The 18,891-nt window shown below is 53.8% G+C and overlaps 1 protein-coding gene across 1 annotated transcript in view; it reads left to right on the forward strand.

Moving 5' to 3' along the window:
• Nucleotides 1-18,891, forward strand: part of LOC140426734 (T-cell leukemia homeobox protein 3-like) — a 250,627-nt gene that overhangs the window by 54,652 nt on the left and 177,084 nt on the right. The window lies entirely within an intron of this gene.

Consider the following 18,891-nt stretch of genomic DNA (forward strand, 5'->3'; position numbering starts at 1 on the left):
AGAGAGAACAGAGTCTGACCCAGAGAGAACAGAGTCTGACCCAGAGAGAACAGGGTCTGACCCAGAGAGAACACAGTCCCGGCCCAGAGAGAACAGGGTCTGACCCAGAGAGAACAGTGTCTGACCCAGAGAGAACAGGGTCTGACCCAGAGAGAACAGGGTCTGACCCAGAGAGAACAGGGTTTGACCCAGAGAGAACAGGGTCCCGGCCCAGAGTGAACAGGGTCTGACCCAGAGAGAACAGTGTCTGACCCAGAGAGAACAGTGTCTGACCCAGAGAGAACAGGGTCTGACCAAGAGAGAACAGGGTCTGACCCAGAGAGAACACAGTCCCGGCCCAGAGTGAACAGGGTCTGACCCAGAGAGAACAGGGTCTGACCCAGAGAGAACACCGTCCCGGCCCAGAGTGAACAGGGTCTGACCCAGAGTGAACAGGGTCAGACCCAGAGAGAACAGTGTCTGACCCAGAGAGAACAGTGTCTGACCCAGAGAGAACAGTGTCTGACCCAGAGAGAACAGGGTCTGACCCAGAGAGAACAGTGTCCCAGCCCAGAGTGAACAGGGTCTGTCCCAGAGAGAACAGGGTCTGACCCAGAGAGAACAGGGTCTGACCCAGAGAGAACAGGGTCTGACCCAGAGAGAACACAGACCAGGCCCAGAGAGAACAGCGTCCCGGCCCAGAGAGAACAGGGTCTGACCCAGAGGGAACGGGGTCTGACCCAGAGGGAACAGGGTCTGACCCAGAGAGAACACAGACCAGGCCCAGAGAGAACAGCGTCCCGGCCCAGAGAGAACACAGTCCCGGCCCAGAGAGAACGGGGTCCCGGCCCAGAGAGAACAGGGTCCCGGCCCAGAGAGAAAAGGGTCTGACCCAGAGAGAACAGTGTCTGACCCAGAGAGAACAGTGTCTGACCCAGAGAGAACAGTGTCTGATCCAGAGAGAACAGGGTCCCGGCCCAGAGTGAACAGGGTCTGACCCAGAGAGAACACACTCCCGGCCCAGAGAGAACAGGGTCTGACCCAGAGAGAACACAGTCCCGGCCCAGAGAGAACAGGGTCTGACCCAGAGTGAACTGGGTCTGACCCAGAGAGAACAGTGTCTGACCCAGAGAGAACAATGTCTGACCCAGAGAGAACAGGGTCTGACCCAGAGAGAACAGTGTCCCGGCCCAGAGTGAACAGGGTCTGACCCAGAGAGAACACAGACCAGGCCCAGAGAGAACAGCGTCCCGGCCCAGAGAGAACAGGGTCTGACCCAGAGAGAACAGGGTCTGACCCAGAGAGAACAGGGTCTGACCCAGAGAGAACACAGACCAGGCCCAGAGAGAACAGCGTCCCGGCCCAGAGAGAACAGGGTCTGACCCAGAGAGAACAGTGTCTGACCCAGAGAGAACAGTGTCTGCCCCAGAGAGAACAGGGTCTGACCCAGAGAGAACAGGGTCTGACCCAGAGAGAACAGGGTCTGACCCAGAGAGAACAGTGTCTGACCCAGGGAGAACAGTGTCTGACCCAGAGAGAACAGGGTCTGACCAAGAGAGAACAGGGTCTGACCCAGAGAGAACAGGGTCTGAGCCAGAGAGAACAGGTTCTGACCCAGAGAGAACAGGTTCTGACCCAGAGAGAACAGGGTCTGACCCAGAGAGAACACAGTCCCAGCCCAGAGTGAACAGGGTCTGACCCAGAGAGAACAGTGTCTGACCCAGAGAGAACAGTGTCTGACCCAGAGAGAACAGGGTCTGATCCAGAGAGAACAGGGTCTGACCCAGAGAGAACACAGTCCCGGCCCAGAGAGAACAGTGTCTGACCCAGAGAGAACAGTGTCTGACCCAGAGAGAACAGTGTCTGACCCAGAGAGAACAGTGTCTGAACCAGAGAGAACAGGGTCTGACCCAGAGAGAACAGTGTCCCGGCCCACAGTGAACAGGGTCTGACCCAGAGAGAACAGGGTCTGACCCAGAGAGAACAGTGTCTGACCCAGAGAGAACACAGACCAGGCCCAGAGAGAACACAGTCCCGGCCCAGAGAGAACAGGGTCTGACCCAGAGAGAACAGGGTCTGACCCAGAGAGAACAGTGTCTGACCCAGAGAGAACACAGACCAGGCCCAGAGAGAACACAGTCCCGGCCCAGAGAGAACACAGTCCCTGCCCAGAGAGAACGGGGTCCCGGCCCTGAGAGAACAGGGTCCCGGCCCAGAGAGAAAAGGGTCTGACCCAGAGAGAACAGTGTCTGACCCAGAGAGAACAGTGTCTAATCCAGAGAGAACAGTGTCTGTCCCAGAGAGAACAGTGTCTGATCCAGAGAGAACAGTGTCTGATCCAGAGAGAACAGGGTCTGACCCAGAGAGAAAAGGGTCTGACCCAGAGAGAACCGTGCCTGACCCAGAGAGAACAGGGTCTGACCCAGAGAGAACAGGGTCTGACCCAGAGAGAACAGTGTCTGACCCAGAGAGAACAGGGTCTGACCAAGAGAGAACAGGGCCTGACCCAGAGAGAACAGGGTCTGACCCAGAGAGAACAGGGTCTGACCCAGAGAGAACAGTGTCTAACCCAGAGAGAACAGGGTCTGACCAAGAGAGAACAGGGTCTGACCCAGAGAGAACAGGGTCTGAGCCAGAGAGAACAGGTTCTGACCCAGAGAGAACAGGTTCTGACCCAGAGAGAACAGGGTCTGACCCAGAGAGAACACAGTCCCAGCCCAGAGTGAACAGGGTCTGACCAAGAGTGAACAGGGTCTGACCCAGAGAGAACAGTGTCTGACCCAGAGAGAACAGTGTCTGACCCAGAGAGAACAGGGTCTGACCCAGAGAGAACAGGGTCTGACCCAGAGAGAACACTGTCCCGGCCCAGAGAGAACAGTGTCTGACCCAGAGAGAACAGTGCCTGACCCAGAGAGAACAGTGTCTGACCCAGAGAGAACAGTGTCTGAACCAGAGAGAACAGGGTCTGACCCAGAGAGAACAGTGTCCCGGCCCACAGTGAACAGGGTCTGACCCAGAGAGAACAGGGTCTGACCCAGAGAGAACAGTGTCTGACCCAGAGAGAACACAGACCAGGCCCAGAGAGAACACAGTCCCGGCCCAGAGAGAACAGGGACTGACCCAGAGAGAACAGGGTCTGACCCAGAGAGAACAGTGTCTGACCCAGAGAGAACACAGACCAGGCCCAGAGAGAACACAGTCCCGGCCCAGAGAGAACACAGTCCCTGCCCAGAGAGAACGGGGTCCCGGCCCTGAGAGAACAGGGTCCCGGCCCAGAGAGAAAAGGGTCTGACCCAGAGAGAACAGTGTCTGACCCAGAGAGAACAGTGTCTAATCCAGAGAGAACAGTGTCTGACCCAGAGAGAACAGTGTCTGATCCAGAGAGAACAGGGTCTGACCCAGAGAGAAAAGGGTCTGACCCAGAGAGAACCGTGCCTGACCCAGAGAGAACAGTGTCTGATCCAGAGAGAACAGTGTCTGACCCAGAGAGAACAGTGCCTGATCCAGAGAGAACAGGGTCTGACCCAGAGAGAAAAGAGTCTGACCCAGAGAGAACCGTGCCTGACCCAGAGAGAACAGTGTCTGACCCAGAGAAGAGTGTCTGACCCAGAGAGAACAGTGTCTGATCCAGAGAGAACAGGGTCCCGGCCCAGAGAGAACAGGGTCTGACCCAGAGAGAACAGGGTCTGACCCAGAGAGAACAGTGTCTGATCCAGAGAGAACAGGGTCCCGGCCCAGAGAGAACAGGGTCCCGGCCCAGAGAGAACAGGGTCCCGGCCCAGAGAAAACAGTGTCCCGGCCCAGAGAGAACACTGTCCCGGCCCAGAGAGAACAGGATCCCAGCCCAGAGAGAACAGGATCCCGGCCCAGAGAGAACAGGGTCCCGGCCCAGAGAGAACAGGGTCCCGGCCCAGAGAGAACAGGGTCCCGGCCCAGAGTGAACAGTGTCCCGGCCCATGGAGAACAGGGTCCCGGCCCAGAGAGAACACAGTCCCGGCCCAGAGAGAACAGGGTCCCGGCCCAGAGAGGATACAGTCCCGGCCCAGAGAGAACAGGATCCCGGCCCAGAGAGAACACAGTCCCGGACCAGAGAGAACACAGTCCCGGCCCAGAGAGAACCGGGTCCCGGCCCAGTGAGAACAGAATCCCGGCCCAGAGAGAACAGAATCCCGGCCCAGAGAGAACAGAATCCCGGCCCAGAGAGAACACAGTCCCGGCCCAGAGAGAACACAGTCCCGGCCCAGAGAGAACACAGTCCCGGCCCAGAGTGAACAGTGTCCCGGCCCAGAGAGAACACAGTCCCGGCCCAGAGAGAACAGGGTCCCGGCTCAGAGAGAACAGGGTCCCGGCCAAGAGAGAACACAGTCCCGGCCCAGAGAGAACACAGTCCCGGCCCAGAGAGAACAGGGTCCCGGCCCAGAGAGAACACGGTCCCGGCCCAGAGAGAACGGTGTCCCGGCCCAGAGTGAACAGTGTCCCGGCCCAGAGAGAACAGGGTCCCGGCCCAGAGAGAACACAGTCCCGGCTCAGAGAGAACCGGGTCCCGGCCCAGAGAGAACAGGATCCCGGCCCAGAGAGAACAGGGTCCCGGCCCAGAGAAAACCGGGTCCCGGCCCAGAGAGAACCGGGTCCCAGCCCAGAGAGAACACAGTCCGGGCCCAGAGTGAACAGTGTCCCGGCCCAGAGAGAACACAGTCCCGGCCCAGAGGCAACAGGGTCCCGGCCCAGAGAGAACAGGATACCGGCCCAGAGAGAACACAGTCCCGGCCCAGAGTGAACAGTGTCCCGGCCCAGAGAGAACAGAGTCCCGGCCCAGAGAGAACAGAGTCCCGGCCCAGAGTGAACAGTGTCACGGCCCAGAGAGAACACAGTCCCGGCCCAGAGAGAACCGGATCCCGGCCCAGAGAGAACACAGTCCCGGCCCAGAGCGAACAGTGTGCCGGCACAAGGAGAACAGAGAGAACAGGCTCTGACCCAGAGAGACCAGGCTCTGACCCAGAGGGAACAGGGTCTGACCCAGAGAGAACAGGGTCCCGGGCCCAGAGAGAACCGGGTCTGACCCAGAGAGAGCAGTGTCTGACCCAGAGAGAACAGTCTCTGACCCAGAGGGAACAGGCTCTGACCCAGAGAGAACAGAGTCTGACCCAGAGAGAACAGTCTCTGACCCAGAGGGAACAGGCTCTGACCCAGAGAGAACAGAGTCTTACCCAGAGAGAACAGGGTCCCGGGCCCAGAGAGATCCGGGTCTGACCCAGAGAGGACAGGGTCTGACCCAGAGAGAGCAGGGTCCCGGCCCAGAGAGAGCAGGGTCCCGGCCCAGAGAGAGCAGGGTCCCGGCCCAGAGTGAACAGGGTCCCGGCCCAGAGAGAACAGGGTCCCGACCCAGAGTGAACAGGGTCTGACCCAGAGAGAACAGGGTCTGACCCAGAGAGGACAGGGTCTGACCCAGAGGGAACAGGCTCTGACCCAGAGTGAACAGGGTCTGACCCAGAGAGAACAGGGTCCCGACCCAGAGTGAACAGGGTCCTGGCCCAGAGAGAGCGAGGTCCCGGCCCAGAGTGAACAGGGTCTCAGCCCAGAGAGAACAGGGTCCCGGCCCAGAGAGAACAGGGTCCCGACCCAGAGTGAACAGGGTCTGACCCAGAGAGAATAGGGTCTGACCCAGAGAGGACAGGGTCTGACCCAGAGGGAACAGGCTCTGACCCAGAGTGAACAGGGTCTGACCCAGAGAGAACAGGGTCCCGACCCAGAGTGAACAGGGTCCCGGCCCAGAGAGAACAGGGTCTGACCCAGAGAGAACAGGGTCTGACCCAGAGAGAACAGTGTCTGACCCAGAGAGAACAGGGTCTGACCAAGAGAGAACAGGGCCTGACCCAGAGAGAACAGGGTCTGACCCAGAGAGAACAGGGTCTGACCCAGAGAGAACAGTGTCTAACCCAGAGAGAACAGGGTCTGACCAAGAGAGAACAGGGTCTGACCCAGAGAGAACAGGGTCTGAGCCAGAGAGAACAGGTTCTGACCCAGAGAGAACAGGTTCTGACCCAGAGAGAACAGGGTCTGACCCAGAGAGAACACAGTCCCAGCCCAGAGTGAACAGGGTCTGACCAAGAGTGAACAGGGTCTGACCCAGAGAGAACAGTGTCTGACCCAGAGAGAACAGTGTCTGACCCAGAGAGAACAGGGTCTGACCCAGAGAGAACAGGGTCTGACCCAGAGAGAACACTGTCCCGGCCCAGAGAGAACAGTGTCTGACCCAGAGAGAACAGTGCCTGACCCAGAGAGAACAGTGTCTGACCCAGAGAGAACAGTGTCTGAACCAGAGAGAACAGGGTCTGACCCAGAGAGAACAGTGTCCCGGCCCACAGTGAACAGGGTCTGACCCAGAGAGAACAGGGTCTGACCCAGAGAGAACAGTGTCTGACCCAGAGAGAACACAGACCAGGCCCAGAGAGAACACAGTCCCGGCCCAGAGAGAACAGGGACTGACCCAGAGAGAACAGGGTCTGACCCAGAGAGAACAGTGTCTGACCCAGAGAGAACACAGACCAGGCCCAGAGAGAACACAGTCCCGGCCCAGAGAGAACACAGTCCCTGCCCAGAGAGAACGGGGTCCCGGCCCTGAGAGAACAGGGTCCCGGCCCAGAGAGAAAAGGGTCTGACCCAGAGAGAACAGTGTCTGACCCAGAGAGAACAGTGTCTAATCCAGAGAGAACAGTGTCTGACCCAGAGAGAACAGTGTCTGATCCAGAGAGAACAGGGTCTGACCCAGAGAGAAAAGGGTCTGACCCAGAGAGAACCGTGCCTGACCCAGAGAGAACAGTGTCTGATCCAGAGAGAACAGTGTCTGACCCAGAGAGAACAGTGCCTGATCCAGAGAGAACAGGGTCTGACCCAGAGAGAAAAGAGTCTGACCCAGAGAGAACCGTGCCTGACCCAGAGAGAACAGTGTCTGACCCAGAGAAGAGTGTCTGACCCAGAGAGAACAGTGTCTGATCCAGAGAGAACAGGGTCCCGGCCCAGAGAGAACAGGGTCTGACCCAGAGAGAACAGGGTCTGACCCAGAGAGAACAGTGTCTGATCCAGAGAGAACAGGGTCCCGGCCCAGAGAGAACAGGGTCCCGGCCCAGAGAGAACAGGGTCCCGGCCCAGAGAAAACAGTGTCCCGGCCCAGAGAGAACACTGTCCCGGCCCAGAGAGAACAGGATCCCAGCCCAGAGAGAACAGGATCCCGGCCCAGAGAGAACAGGGTCCCGGCCCAGAGAGAACAGGGTCCCGGCCCAGAGAGAACAGGGTCCCGGCCCAGAGTGAACAGTGTCCCGGCCCATGGAGAACAGGGTCCCGGCCCAGAGAGAACACAGTCCCGGCCCAGAGAGAACAGGGTCCCGGCCCAGAGAGGATACAGTCCCGGCCCAGAGAGAACAGGATCCCGGCCCAGAGAGAACACAGTCCCGGACCAGAGAGAACACAGTCCCGGCCCAGAGAGAACCGGGTCCCGGCCCAGTGAGAACAGAATCCCGGCCCAGAGAGAACAGAATCCCGGCCCAGAGAGAACAGAATCCCGGCCCAGAGAGAACACAGTCCCGGCCCAGAGAGAACACAGTCCCGGCCCAGAGAGAACACAGTCCCGGCCCAGAGTGAACAGTGTCCCGGCCCAGAGAGAACACAGTCCCGGCCCAGAGAGAACAGGGTCCCGGCTCAGAGAGAACAGGGTCCCGGCCCAGAGAGAACACAGTCCCGGCCCAGAGAGAACACAGTCCCGGCCCAGAGAGAACAGGGTCCCGGCCCAGAGAGAACACGGTCCCGGCCCAGAGAGAACGGTGTCCCGGCCCAGAGTGAACAGTGTCCCGGCCCAGAGAGAACAGGGTCCCGGCCCAGAGAGAACACAGTCCCGGCTCAGAGAGAACCGGGTCCCGGCCCAGAGAGAACAGGATCCCGGCCCAGAGAGAACAGGGTCCCGGCCCAGAGAAAACCGGGTCCCGGCCCAGAGAGAACCGGGTCCCAGCCCAGAGAGAACACAGTCCGGGCCCAGAGTGAACAGTGTCCCGGCCCAGAGAGAACACAGTCCCGGCCCAGAGGCAACAGGGTCCCGGCCCAGAGAGAACAGGATACCGGCCCAGAGAGAACACAGTCCCGGCCCAGAGTGAACAGTGTCCCGGCCCAGAGAGAACAGAGTCCCGGCCCAGAGAGAACAGAGTCCCGGCCCAGAGTGAACAGTGTCACGGCCCAGAGAGAACACAGTCCCGGCCCAGAGAGAACCGGATCCCGGCCCAGAGAGAACACAGTCCCGGCCCAGAGCGAACAGTGTGCCGGCACAAGGAGAACAGAGAGAACAGGCTCTGACCCAGAGAGACCAGGCTCTGACCCAGAGGGAACAGGGTCTGACCCAGAGAGAACAGGGTCCCGGGCCCAGAGAGAACCGGGTCTGACCCAGAGAGAGCAGTGTCTGACCCAGAGAGAACAGTCTCTGACCCAGAGGGAACAGGCTCTGACCCAGAGAGAACAGAGTCTGACCCAGAGAGAACAGTCTCTGACCCAGAGGGAACAGGCTCTGACCCAGAGAGAACAGAGTCTTACCCAGAGAGAACAGGGTCCCGGGCCCAGAGAGATCCGGGTCTGACCCAGAGAGGACAGGGTCTGACCCAGAGAGAGCAGGGTCCCGGCCCAGAGAGAGCAGGGTCCCGGCCCAGAGAGAGCAGGGTCCCGGCCCAGAGTGAACAGGGTCCCGGCCCAGAGAGAACAGGGTCCCGACCCAGAGTGAACAGGGTCTGACCCAGAGAGAACAGGGTCTGACCCAGAGAGGACAGGGTCTGACCCAGAGGGAACAGGCTCTGACCCAGAGTGAACAGGGTCTGACCCAGAGAGAACAGGGTCCCGACCCAGAGTGAACAGGGTCCTGGCCCAGAGAGAGCGAGGTCCCGGCCCAGAGTGAACAGGGTCTCAGCCCAGAGAGAACAGGGTCCCGGCCCAGAGAGAACAGGGTCCCGACCCAGAGTGAATAGGGTCTGACCCAGAGAGAATAGGGTCTGACCCAGAGAGGACAGGGTCTGACCCAGAGGGAACAGGCTCTGACCCAGAGTGAACAGGGTCTGACCCAGAGAGAACAGGGTCCCGACCCAGAGTGAACAGGGTCCCGGCCCAGAGAGAACAGGGTCCCGGCCCAGAGTGAACAGGGTCTCAGCCCAGAGAGAACAGGGTCCCGGCCCAGAGAGAACAGGATCCCGGCCCAGAGGCAACAGGGTCCCGGCCCAGAGAGAACAGGGTCCCGGCCCAGAGAGAACAGGGTCCCGGCCCAGAGTGAACAGGGTCTCAGCCCAGAGAAAACAGGGTGCCGATCTACTTTTCCTTTCAAATTGCAAGCGGAAGCATTTTTTAGCATTGCCATTTGAATTCTGAATGATGTTTATAAAACTTCAACATATGCCTTGTGTTTCTCCCTCCGAGTTGGATATAACTCGATGAGTCTCTTTCATCATACAAGAAAGAAAATCTCAAGAATTTAGACAGATGAAACCCAGGCAAATAAAACGATCGGAAACATTCCTTGTCCCTCTAAATTACACCTCAAATTGCAGTCATTATTCGCTATAATGCTTCCTCTTCGAGGGCCAGGGGAAACACAGCTCCCAGCTCAACCCACTCCAATTTCTCACCTGCGCCCAGGGCTGCGGTTTTAGCCTGGTCGCTGTTGTCAGATGTCACTGCATCAGAATGGAGGAACAGCAGCATTCTGAATATTTGGTTTTAAAAATATATTTAATTAATCAAACAGGTTGTATTTGCCATCTCCAAATGAAACCTTGTCGATAAAGAATCCATTTGAAGATGTAATTAATGAAGGCAATTGATTGTGAGAACATTTGAATAGATTTCCCAGCAGCGCTTGGTACAAGGAGACAGATTGAATCCAAATGGAAATCATTGCCTCCGCTGTCTGTTCCACAACATATTAAATCAACTCCAAATATCACTGCGAAGCTGGAAATATCAATTTTATTTTAATAAATCCTAAGAGTTCCGATATGAATGACTTTGCCTGTTTGGGTAGATGGTGATATGTGTGATTCTGATGCAGTCAGGCGGTGTCTTTAACATGTGGTTGTTGTGTGTGTCTATATTGATGTGTGAGTGTGACCATGGCTGGGATTCTCCAATCCCGCGGCCAAGTTCTGACGCCGGCGTGAAAAGCGACGTAAACCACTCGCGCCCCCCCACGGGGATTCTCTGACCCGCCGCTGGGTCGGAGAATTCCGGCCCATGTTCTTCGGTGTGTTTAAAGTCACCATCGTCCCAGATGACCTTAGGTTGCTTTCCCTGTGCCAGGGAGAGCTGACTGGTGGTGATTTAACCTGAGGATCACCACACCTCAGGCGAGGGTTGAGAAGGCAGGGCCTACATGAAGAACCTCGACTGGTCCAGGAATTCAACCCACACTGTGGCCTCACTCTGCAGCACAAACCAGCTGCCCAGCCAACTGAACTAAAGTGTGAATATGCCTGTGACATCTGTATGTATGGCTGTTCTCGTGCATACATGTGTACCTGTGTGTGTGTGTGTCTTTCTGTGTGCATCTTTGTGTGTGTCTGACTTGTGTGCGTATCTGTGGGTGGGTGCCTGGATGTGTATGAATGTGTGTCTATGTGTGGGCGGGGGGTGCCAGTGTGTCTCTCTGTACATGTGCATCTCTGTCTTTGTGTCTGAAACAGACTGGAACAGATACAATCTGTTTCTCTGTATCTGTGATGCAGAGCAAGGCCAACAGTGGATATGTGTGTATGTGTGCCTGTTTATATATGTGTGTCTGTGTATCTGTATCTGCATGAGTGTATCTGTGTCTTTGTGTCTGTAGGTGTGTGTATTGTCATGATAGGAAATTATCAAGAACTTGGGTCCAGAAATGGGGTCCAAGTGTTATGGGCCATGGTTTAGAGAACCCCAAAGTGTATCATGGACTTCACCTGACCCACAACTTTTAATAGATTGTGGTATGGGGAGCACACGGGCCTACTCTGCAGGTGTGATGCACCAGAAATCTACAGTACTTTTAAATTAAAACAATGTTTATTTATGAAACCAGTTAACACTTTATAAACCCACAGTAAACATCTTAACAACTATCAACACCAATAAATCCCCAAAGAATACAGTATTCTCTAAGTAACTCTTAATCTTTCCTTGCAACATCCATAAGACAAAAAGAACCCTCTTTATAGAAAAACATCAGGGGCGAGATTCTCCGACCCCCCCCGACGGTCGGAGAATCGCCGGGGGCTGGCGTGAATCCCGCCCCCGCCGGTTGCCGAATTCTCCGGAACCGGAGATTCGGCGGGGGCGGGAATCGCGCCGCGCCCGCTGGCGGGACTCCCCCCGCGATTCTCCGGCCCGGATGGGCCGAAGTCCCGCTGCTAGAATGCCTGTGCCGCCGGCCTGGATTAAACCACCTCTCTTACCGGCGGGACAAGGCGACGCGGGTGGGCTCCGGGGTCCTGGGGGGGGGGCGCGGGGAGATCTGGCCCCGGGGGGTGCCCCCACGGTGGCCTGGCCCGCGATCGGGGCCCACCGATCCGCGGGCGGGCCTGTGCCGTGGGGGCACTCTTTTCCTTCCGCCTTCGCCACGGTCTCCACCATGGCGGAGACGGAAGAGACTCCCTCCAAGCGCATGCGCGGGGATGCCGTGAGCGGCCGCTACACTCCTGTGCATACGCCGCCCGGCAATGTCATTTCCGCGCCAGCTGGCGGGGCACCAAAGGCCTTTTCCGCCAGCTGGTGGGGCGGAAATCAGTCCAGAGCGGGCCTAGCCCCTCAAGGTTAGGGCTGGGCTCCCCAAGATGTGGAGGATTCCGCACCTTTGGGGCGGCGCGATGCCCGACTGATTTGCGCCGTCTTTGGCGCCGGTCGGCGGACATCGTGCCAATACCGGAGAATTTCGCCCCAGGTTTAAATTCTCTACTGAGAGCAGTTATCACTCTGAATTCACCAAATGATCCAGAGATAGTCTTTAGATGGTGGACAGATCAAAATTACACCTTCTTTGGCTGCCTGCATCTCCAACACTAAAACAAAACTAAAAAACACTGACACACCCAAGCTTTTCCTCAAAGCGCAACTAAAAAGCAGAGCCAGAGCTCAGCTCCACCCACACTCTGACATCACTGCAGCTACTTGAGCAGACAAACATTTCTTAAAGTGACATCACCATGACACCTCCCCCCAAGAAAAAATAATAAACCATCAACTTCAAGATGGTTTCATTTTTCACCTTTTCACTATCCTTTAAGAAATGCACACAGTAAATATACTTTTTATTTCAAACACGCAAACATTTAATAATAACATAGTCCATTGTTCTCCTTCCTCCAACTGAAATCATTCTCGATTGACAGTCTCTTGAGACAAGAAGGTCTCTGCACGATGCATCCATTTCTCTATGCATCGGCATTTCTCTTTAAAGTCAGATACTTTAGTACAATCTGATCACAGAGTCCCTTACAATTCTCCAACACAGGAGCATTGGTTATCACAGCTTTCAGGCAGTCAAATGCCTGTTGAAACTCCGCTGTCCGCAGAAATGCTCGACGTTTTTCAGCAAGTCCATCAGTGGAGCAACCATGATGTAAAAATTTGGCAGAAATGTTCGGTCAAATCCACTCATCCCAAGAAATCGCATTATTTCCCTTCGTGTCGAGGGTATTGGAAACTCATCTTAAAAAGCTTTTGTTTTCACATCCCTGTGACCATTCTACCCTGTATGATTGTATTGCCAAGGAAAGTGACTTGGGCTTTTCCAAATTCACTTTTGGCTCAGTTTAACACCAAACCCCACTCCTGAAGTCGATCGAATAACTCCATCAGATGTTTTAAATGTTTTTTCCATGTCTGGCTGAAAATTAGCAGATCGTCGATGTATACCGCACAATTGGGTAATCCTGAAACAACTTTGTTCGTTAACTGTTGAAATGTGGTTGGGGTGTTTTTCATGCCAAATGGCATAACTTTGAATTGGTATATACCATCTGGAGTCACGAAAGCTGAAATCTCCTTCGCCCATTCGGATAAAGGTACCTGCCAGTAACCTTTAAGTAAATCCAGTTTGGAAATAAAAGCTGATTGTCCCACTTTCTCAATCCAATCCTCTAAATGTGGGATAGGATTAGAGTCCGTTCTTGTAACTGCATTAACCTTTCTATAGTCCACACACAACCGTTGGGTACCATCTGGTTTAGGTACCATCACTATGGGTGAGCTCCATTGGCTGCAACCCACTTCGATTATGCCATTTCTAAACATACTCTCAATTTCTTTGTTAACCTGTGCCAATTTTAAAGGGTTAAGTCTACATGGATGTTGTTTGATTGGAACAACATTTCCCACATCTACATCATGTATAGCCATTTTAGTGCTTCCCAACTTATCTCCACAAACTTGCCCATGTGATATCAATAACTCTTTCAGGTCAGTCCGTTCTTCCTCTGGAAGGTAACTCAATAATTGATCCCAATTTTTAAGAACATCCTCGTTTTCCAATTTAATTTGAGGTATGTCAAATTCAAAATCATCTGGATTTGGTTCGTCACTTTGAGATAGAATCATTAAAACCTCCCCCTTTTGCTCTCCTTCCCTTACAAAGTACCTTTTAAGCATATTCACATGACACACGTGGTGAGTTTTCCTTCTATCCAGCGTTCTTACCGCATAATTCACCTCACTTAATTTCCTTTCAATCTGATAATGTCAACAAAACCTAGCTTTTAAAGGTTCACCTACCACTGGTAACAATACTAGAACTTTATCTCCACTGGCAAAACTATGAACTTTGGATTTCTTGTCCGCTACCCGTTTCATCACATTTGGTGCAACTTTTAAATGTTGTCTAGCCAATTCCCCTGCTCTATTTAACCATTCCCTAAAATTTGACACGTAATCCAATAATGTAAGTTACGATTTCTCACTCACCAATTTTTCCTTAATCAATTAAAGTGGTCCTCTTACCTCATGACCAAAGATTAGTTCAAAAGGACTGAATTTGGTTGACTCATTAGGTGCATCCCTAATTGCAAACAGTACGAATGGAATTCCTTTATCCCAATCCTCTGGATAATCTTGACAATAAGCCCTCAACATTGTCTTTAATGTCTGATGCCACCTTTCTAACGCTCCCTGTGATTCTGGATGGTTCGCAGTTGATTTAAATTGTTTTATTCCAAAGATATCCATAACTTCTTTGCATAACTTTGAGGTAAAATTTGATCCTTGATCCGATTGTATTTCTGTGAGTAATCCATATCTAGTAAAGAATTTAGGTAACTCCTCCACAATATTTTTAGCTGTAATATTACGTACTGGAATGGCCTCTGAAACCTAGTAGACACATCCATTATAGTCAAAAGATATTGATTCCCACTTTTCAGGAATTTTAGGAAGCGGTCCTACGCAATCAATTAAGACCCTTGTGTAGCGCACAAAGACTCCATGAGACGAATAGAGTGAAGTCGATGAGGCTTTATTAAGCGTGTCTGTTCCCCCGCAGCTCGATAGTAAACTGGCCTGTGGGGGAAGACTCCGGCTTCTTATACTCCGCCTTCAGGGCGGAGCTTGAGGTCATCGGCCAACCAGGACCCGGGATCTGTCAGCCAATGACATTAGGGCTTCCAGTCCCACATGACCCCCAATACATACTACCACACCTTGTAAAAGGCTCCTCAAATGCTGGAATGGGTATTAAGGCCGCTGGTTTTATCACAGCTTGAGGTTTCCCTATCGCTTGACATGTGTGACATGATTGACAAAATGTAACTACATCTTTATGTAGTCCAGGCCAATAAAAATGTTTTTGGATTTTAGCTTGAGTTTACCTTATTCCCAAATGACCTCCCAATGGTACCTCATGTGCTACTCGCAACACCTCCTTTCTGTACCCTACCGGCAATACTACTTGATGAACTTTTTCCCACTTTTCATCCGCCTGCATATGTAAAGGTTTCCATTTCCTCATCAAGACATAATTTTAACGGTAATAACACTCCAGTATACACTCAGATTCCTCTTCCTTGTATGCTTTCTGATACATCCGGTTTATTTCTACATCTTTCTGTTGTAACTCCGCCAATTTTCCTGAACTAAAAATAGCCGCCTCATCCTCCATCTGTTCTTTTCAAACCATCTGATCAAAATTTGTTTCTGATAATGGCACTTCACCTTTATCTTCACTCTCTGATTTCTCCTCTTGGTCTTAACCTGTGACTTTGTGACCTTGTTACTACACAATCCGGAAAAATCCCAGGATACACATCCTTCAATGCTTCAGTTGTCTGATTTTCCACTGGCTTATCAACCACAGTAGGCATCACTCCCACCTGCGATGTAGCTATATCATTACCCAAGATAAACAAGATAGTTTCTCTATTACTCCTACTACCACTTCACCACTCTTCACTGGACTTTCCAATCTTACTTTATATAATGGAACCTACTCCTCTCACCCTGAATTCCACATATTATCACCTTTTCTGGCAACATTCTTCCCAAACGACATAACTCCTCATCTCTTACCATTAAAGATTGACGAGCTCCTGTATCTCTTAAAATTGTGACTTCTTTGCCTGCTCCTTCTGGTACACATGAGTAAACTTTACCCACACAAGTAAATTCTTTAAAGACATCTGGCACCTCCTTATCAATCACCTCTTGATCAGGCTGTACAATCTTTTGCACCTCCTTCGCTTCACTTGGGCTTTCCTTTACCACTTTAACAAACCCCATTGTCTTATCCTGTTTTACCATATCAGCCTTCCCAGTGCTTTTCTTCAACCACCAACACTGTGACTTTACATGGCCTAGTTTATTACAGTGAAAACATTTGAAACTTTTCATGTCTCTTCCACCCTTCTGGATTTTCTTTTTAGTCTGAGGTACACTCTCCTTATTGTCTCCCATCAGATCACCTTTACCTTTACCACTTGAATATTTCTCATGTCCCCAGTTTCTATCCCTCACAGGCTGAAACTGATGTCAGAAACCAAGCTTTGATTTATCAACAAATTCATAATCATCTGCCATTTCTGCTGCTAACCTCGCAGTTTTAACCCTCTGCTCTTCCACATGAGTTCTCACTACATCAGGAATTGAATTTTTAAACTCCTCCAAAAGTATAATTTCTCTGAGAGCTTCATACGTTTGGTTTATTTTCAAAGCCCTTATCCACCTATCAAAATTACTCTGTTTGATCCTTTCAAACTCCATATATGTTTGACCAAATTCTTTCCTTAAATTTCTAAACCTTTGTCTATAGGCTTCAGGCACTAGTTCATTTGCACCTAAGATGGATTTTTTCACCTCCTCATACGACCCATATACCTCCTCCGGTAGTGATGCAAACAATTCACTAGCCCTACCTACCAACTTTGTTTGAATCAGTAATACCCACATGTCCTGTGGCCATTTCATTTGTTTAGCCACCTTCTCAAATGAAATGAAAAATGCTTCTACCTCCTTCTCATCAAACCTTGGCACTGTGTGGGCATATTTAAATAGATCCCCACCAAGCCTTCGACTAGGACGCTCTTTCTCACAATCCTCATCACTGTCATCCACCTGTACGTTTCCCTTTATGTCCGCCAATTTTAACTGACTGTCATGTTTCATGGCCATTTTCTGAAGTTCAAACTCTCTCTCTTTATCTTTTTCCCTGATCTGTATCTCCCTTTCTCTTTTTGTTCTGCTAGGGCTATTCTTTCTGTTTTCCTTTCTTATCTCTCTTTTTCCTCTCTATCTCTATTTCGTATTCAAGCTGCTTTAATTCTTTCTTATGTTCCATTTGTTTAATTTGTAACTGAAGTTTTGCCATTTCCACTGAGTCAGACTGTATCTCAGGCAATTCTAAGTGCACACTAAGTGGGTTGTGCTGGAGCACGCCCATAAGCTGATGGGTCATCTGGGGCCAGAGGGCACCCAGGGGGGTACCCTGGGGGAGACACCTAAACGACCTGTGGCACTAAGTTCAAAGCGGGCTGTTAGCGGTGTCCGCAGCTGCATTGCTGCCTTTCCGGCTGTGGTATTGGTGCTCCGTGCCCGTCCACCCGACCCCACTACTCCCCCCAGCCCTGGCAGAAGCCCCCCCAGTCAGCGGCACAACTGTCAGCAAACTAAGGCGTGTTGGACACTTTCCATACCCTCTCTCTCCCTCAGCAGCCACCACGCCGGTTTCATGATTTTTCAAAGCACAAGTGAACCTCGCCATCAGGAATTCGGGGTGGAGAATCGCAGGAGCCCCGGAGAATACCGAGTCGGGCCCGCTAATGATATGCAAACGGTGCCTACTGTACGTGCGGAGTGAAACGCATTGATGCCGCTTTTGAGGAGACGGAGAATCGCGATTGGCATCAAATCGACGCATGCCGCAATTTTGGCATCGGAAGCTATTCTCCGTCCAATCGTATTTCCCGATTTCGGTGTCGGCTAACGGAGAATCCCGCCCCATATGCGGCTGCAGCTTGTCAGGCTCCCGAGTGTCAATCATGGACCCGGCAAATACCGCCCCATTTCTCATTGGAATCGAATGTGTTCCACATGGCGCCAATGCTCGTCCCTCCACAGTCGCTGAATTGGTCCACATCCGGCGCCAGTTTTGCTGTTGTGAAAGTCCACAAATCCTATCCCGGTGTCAGCACCTAGGGCTGGCGTGCGGCTGGCGCCATGTTGTACAGCGCGACCGCTGTAGGTCGCTGCCGTGCGCATGCGTGGCCACGGACCTGGCAATTCTCTGTTCGGACCTGCAGGCAAAGCCAGGGATTTTACATGGCGGGGCTGCTAGCCCCCCACCGGGAGAGCACCGAAAACGGCGCCAATCAGAAGGGCATCGCGCCGCCCCAAAGGTGCGGAATGCTCCGCATCTTTGGGGGCCGAGCCCCAACATTGAGGGACTAGGCCGAAGCCGGAGGAATTTCCGCCCTGCCAGCTGGCGTGGAAATGACATCTCCGGGCGGCGCATGCGCGGGAGCGTCAGCGGCCGCTGACAGTTTCCCACGCATGCGCAGTGGAGGGAGTCTCTTCTGCCTCCGCCATAGTGGAGACCGTGGCGGGGGCGGAAGGTAAAGAGTGCCCCTACGGCACAGGCCCGCCCGCGGATTGGTGGGCCCCGATCGTGGGCCAGGCCACCGTGGGGGTACACCCCGGGGCCAGATCGCCCCGCGCCCCCCCCAGGACCCCGGAGCCCGCCCGCGCCGCCTTGTCCCGCCGGTAAGGTAGGTGATTTAATTTACGCCGGCGGGACAGGCAATTTATCGGCGGGACTTCAGCCCATCCGGGCCGGAGAATCGAGCGGGGGGGCCCGCCAACCGACGCGGCGCGATTCCCGCCCCAGCCGAATATCCGGTGCCGGAGACTTCGGCAACCGGCGGGGGCGGGATTCACGCCAGCCCCCGACGATTCTCCGACCCGGCGGGGGGTCGGAGAATGTCGCCCCTTGTCTCAGGAACTGAGAATCCAGCCACTAGTCTCAGAAACGGAGAATCCAGCTCCAGGGGCGACATTCTCCGACCCCCCGCCGGGTCGGAGAATCGCCGGGGGCTGGCGGGAATCCTGCCCCCGCCGGTTGCCGAAGTATCCGGCACTGGATATTCGGCTGGGGCGGGAATCGCGCCGCGCCGGTTGGCGGGCCTCCCCGCTCGAATCTCCGGCCCGGATGGGCCGAAGTCCCGTCGATAAATTGCCTGTCCCGCCGGCGTAAATTAAATCACCTACCTTACCGGCGGGACAAGGCGGCGTGGGCGGGCTCCGGGGTCCTGGGGGGGCGCGGGGCGATCTGACTCTGGGGGGTGCCCACACGGTGGCCTGGCCCGCGATCGGGGCCCACCGATCCGCGGGCGGGCCTGTGCCGTGGGGGCACTCTTTCCCTTCCGCCTCCGCCACGGTCTCCAA

This window comes from Scyliorhinus torazame, chromosome 7, assembly GCF_047496885.1.
Source record: "Scyliorhinus torazame isolate Kashiwa2021f chromosome 7, sScyTor2.1, whole genome shotgun sequence".
Taxonomy (NCBI): domain Eukaryota; kingdom Metazoa; phylum Chordata; class Chondrichthyes; order Carcharhiniformes; family Scyliorhinidae; genus Scyliorhinus; species Scyliorhinus torazame.